General features: G+C 37.6%; 1 pseudogene; it reads left to right on the forward strand.

Moving 5' to 3' along the window:
• LOC107631126 overlaps positions 1 to 2,410 on the forward strand; it is a 10,550-nt pseudogene extending 8,140 nt beyond the window's left edge.

Below are 4,831 nucleotides of genomic sequence, written 5' to 3' on the forward strand. Positions count from 1 at the left end.
TTGAAGTTGTTGTTTAAGAATGTTAAATATGTTGGCTCTTGAAAGAATGATGACAAGGAGACATGTTATTTGATAATCTGAAAAATCATAAAAAAATGATTCTTGAAGCAAGAAAATGCAGCAAAGAACAAAGCTTGCAGAAAAAAAATAGGCGAAAAAAAATTTATTAGAAAGAAAAAGAAAAAGCAAGCAGAAAAAGCCAAAAGCTCTTAAAACCAAGAGGCAAGAGCAAAAAGCCAATAACCCTTAAAACCAAAAGGTGATTTCAGGTATTTTCTGGCTGAAATTGAGGGACTTGAGCAAAAATCAGATTCAGAGGTTGAAGAAGGACTGCTAATGCTGTTGGATTCTGACCTCCCTGCACTCAAAGTGGATTTTCTGGAGCTACAGAACTCAAAATGGCGCGCTTCCAATTGCGTTAGAAACTAGACATCCAGGGATTTCCAGCAATATATAATAGTCCATACTTTGCTCAAGTTTAGATGATGCAAACTGGCGTTCCACGCCAGCTCTCTGCCCAATTCTGGCGTCCAGCGCCAGAAACAAGTTGCAAAGTGGAGTTCAACGCCCAAAAGCTGGCGTTCAACTCCAAGAATAACCTCTCCACGTGTAGACTTCAAGCTCAGCCCAAGCACACACCAAGTGGGCCCTGAAAGTGGATTTATGCATCAATTACTTACTTCTGTAAACCCTAGTAACTAGTTTAGTATAAATAGGACTTTTTACTATTGTATTAGACATCTTTGGATCATCTTTGGATCATCTTTGGATCGATGAAGACAGCAGGAAACCAGAGGTTTAGAGGGACGAAAGCATCTCCATGCATTCATCTGAAATTCTCACCAAGGATTTACATAAGTATTTCTATCCCTATTTTATTATTAATTTTCGAAAACTCCATAACTATTTTATATCCGCCTGACTGAGATTTACAAGGTGACCATAGCTTGCTTCAAGCCGACAATCTCCGTGGGATCAACCCTTACTCACGTAAGGTTTATTACTTGGACGACCCAGTGCACTTGCTGGTTAGTTGTATCGATGTTGTGACAAATTATGAATTGAGATTAGAGCACCAAGTTTTTGGAGCCATTACCAGAGATCACAATTTCGTGCACCAGCTATCCTTCAAAGGAGCCGTTTTCCTTACTTATTTCTTTTTACTTAGGTTGGTGGTGATGCTTCCGTTTTAGGTTTCGTGGGAGCACCTTGGACAATAGCAACATATATAGTGGAAGGGGGTACAACACGCACATATACAACCATTAAGAGTATGTGCCATACAGCACCACATTTATTGTGGACTCTGCTCTCTCATTTGGCGCAAGCAATAGTAGATTATGTTGTTTTCCAAGTGGAGTCTGGGGCTCACTGCATACAAATATTTGATTCATGGGGTGGACAACTACCACCTGATATGTGGGAACGCTGGTCAAAGCCTTATATCAAAGAGGTAATATAAAAATAGTTCCCATTTATTTTCATCTTATTGAAATTGTGTTCTAATTTTTCAAACTGTTCTATTTGGGATCCATGTCATAGCAAGCTTAAGTGTATGTATTTCAACTTTTGCTTATTTGTTTAGTTGAATCTTTGAACTAGACAAACCATGTGTCGCTTTCAAAGGTTTGCAATGATTACAGGTTTTGTTTTATGTAAATTACTGTTTTGTTCCAAGCTCTCATGATTGTCATTTGGTTGGTAAATAATAGGATGAGCTAAGAGCTTGTAATTTGTAAGCATCGAGTGGTAAATAAGCTCACTGGATGTTGATCTTGGTCTTCTGAATTTCGGAGAGAAAGTCCAAATCAGAGGCTACACCTTCAAACTTTTTTATTTAATTGAAACTATGTTGCTGTTAGTGCATCATCATAATTTATAAAACATAAAATATTTGCGAATTGAACGTTGGGCGCAAGATGCTATTGTTCCATATTTTTCCTCTTTTGCCATGTACTGATTTCTAAACATCCAGATTGTAGATTTGGTCAAGAAAAGATGCCCTGAGACACCGATTGTTCTTTATATAAATGGAAATAGTGGCCTTCTTGAGCATATGAAAGATACTGGAGTTGATGTTATTGGGCTGGACTGGACTGTGGATATGGCAGATCGAAGATCAGATTTAAGATTCTTTCTAGTTCTTTATGTGGAGCAGTTGCCATTGAAGCCAAGAGAGTCCACTCAAGCTAAGTTACCACACCAACTTTGTTAAAGAAAAATGAAAAAATTGCCACCCTTAGGTTATAGTATTATAGTATTTTGAAAAATGATGATGATATAAGTAAAAGTAGTTATGACCTAGATTAGTATTGTTATTTTGCAATGATATATAATGTGATTGTGGATCTTACAACAATTTTTGTAAGTCAAATTTGATGATAAATGTTCAATTAGTTTTCTTTCGTAATTTCATTCAAATATTTTAGGTTATTTATTAACGCTAAATTAAAAAAAAGTTGGAACTAATTTCATTTATGAGAAAATTTTTGTAAATAAAGAATTATATTATAAAAAACCGTTGTCAAAAGTAACAAAAGGCAATGATCTTAAAACCATTGTCAAAGACAACTATAAAATGGCAATGGTATTAAAACTGTTGCCAAAAAACGACACTAGTGGCAACGCTTTAAAACCGTTGGCTTAGTGAATAATAAAACTACAACAGTTTAAAACCGTTGTCTATCTAGTTATGGTTTTAAACCGTTACCTCATGAAAGAGAATGGTTTTAAACCGTTGCCTATCTAGTAACGGTTTTAAACCGTTCTTTAAAAATTGTTGTCAAAAACGTTGTCTATACCAGTAAATTTGGCAACGGTTTTTTTGTTATCGTTGCCTTAGGTAAAAAACCGTTGCCTTTGAGCATTGGCAACGGCCGCATATACCACAGGTCAAAAACCGTTGCCAAAGCGTTGCCTAAAGTTTTGGGAACGGTTTTTCAATCTACGGCAACGGTTTTTGACCGTTGCGAAAATCCTTTTTTGTTGTAGTGCATGAAATCAATTCTCCACACATCAAACAATTCCAATTCCATGATAAACCTCTGTGGCATCTCATTTTTCTTGGGTAGATTTCCAGCTCTTTGGCATTCATTGCATCTTATTACCAAGTCCTTGGCATCCTTGAATATTGTTGGCCAATAGAAATCACACTGTAACACCTTGGCTACAGTTCTTTCCCCACTAAAATGGCCTCCGTATGCAGATTCATGACATTGCCATAGGACTTCTTGCCCTTCCTCAAGATATTTTTATTTGAATGAGAGGAAGTCAGGCTGGCGTATGCCTCGGCGTGCCACGCCCACTTCTTGGCGTGCCACGCCCATAGTGGGGCTCAAAATTACTCCTCTAGAACTTAAGCCTGGCGTGCCATGCCCATAGCACCAAGTGGCACGCCCCTTTTGAGACTTGGCTTTAAAAGCTTGGCATGCCACGCCCAGAGCTTCAAGTGGCACGCCCATGTGGCACGCCCATGTTGGAATTGCATTCTTTCAAGCTTGGCGTGCCACGCCTAGAACCCAAGTGGCACGCCCAAGTCACAATTAAGGTTGGCGTGTCACGCCTTCGACATCAAGTGGCACGCCCATGTTGAATTCTTCAATCTCCCTTGCTGGAATGTTGGCCTGGCGTGCCACGCCCAGAGCAGCAAGTGGCACACCCATTGTGGAGAGTTGGTTCAAAAGCTTGGCGTGCCACGCCCAGAGCTTCAACTGGCACGCCCAGCTTCACATGCCCAACCTTATTTGTTGTTTTCTTCTCTTTTTGTTACTCTTTTCACCTGAAATTCAGCACAAACCAATTTCAAAGCAATGTACCATAATATTTATCATTTGGTTCATGAATTGCAATGATTTAATGAGATTATGCTCTTTTATGGTCCTTTTTAGATAAGAAAAAGGGGTAGATGATGCAAGTCATCACAACACCAAACTTAAACTTTGCTTGTCCTCAAGCAAATAAAGAATCATGCAATAAAGTTTGACAAACCAAGGTGAGAAGAGTAGCAATTTTTATGTTCATGGTTAGCTGGTTTCTTATGCATGCTACAATCACAAAAGACATTCAAATGATTGATGCTTCTATCTAGCTCATTTTATGAAATCTTTTTCTTTATGTTCCTTCCGTGAAACAAGCTTTTCATTCTTTTCTAAGCTTAGCTTCTTGGGTGCTTTGCACCATGTGTTGAAAGCTACGACTCTAAATGCTTTGTTTTCAAGTATTACCACTTGATACATAAGCACCACAAGCATTTAATTAGAAGACTCTTTAAGCTCATTTGTTTCTTTTCTTTACTCTCTAATCATTGATGCTCAGAGCCTTGAGCTTTGAGGGAGTGCTTTTGCACTTGAGCCTAGCCTTGACTCTAAGTGTTTTATTTTCAAGCTTTTTGCTTGATACATAAACACCACAAGTACTCAAATGAATTGTCATTGGTACTCAGAGCCTTCAGCTTTCTCATTCTTTCCCTTTTCTTTTCTTGCCTTATTTGCATTTTCTTCTTCAAGGTTTTCATGATTTCAAAAAAATTTCATAAAATGTCCTAGATGAAAACTTCAATTAAACAAATTCAAATGTAATTGAGCAACAATAGTTATGCTAGCTTCCCAATAATTATAGGCTTATGCTAACTTCTTCTTTAATTACCTTGATTGTTTATGATCATGATGCTTAATTACTTTGAACTCACAAAACTCAAGATGGTAGTCATAATGTCATAGCACATGTTACAATTCAGCAATCAAGCTATGCTTATTCACAACAAACATGTATACAAAGGAATAGAAGACAATCATGCAATTTAAAGAGCTGGAAACAAATAAGAGAAAAAGGA

The sequence above is a fragment of the Arachis ipaensis genome, chromosome B01 (assembly GCF_000816755.2).
Source record: "Arachis ipaensis cultivar K30076 chromosome B01, Araip1.1, whole genome shotgun sequence".
Lineage (NCBI taxonomy): Eukaryota > Viridiplantae > Streptophyta > Magnoliopsida > Fabales > Fabaceae > Arachis > Arachis ipaensis.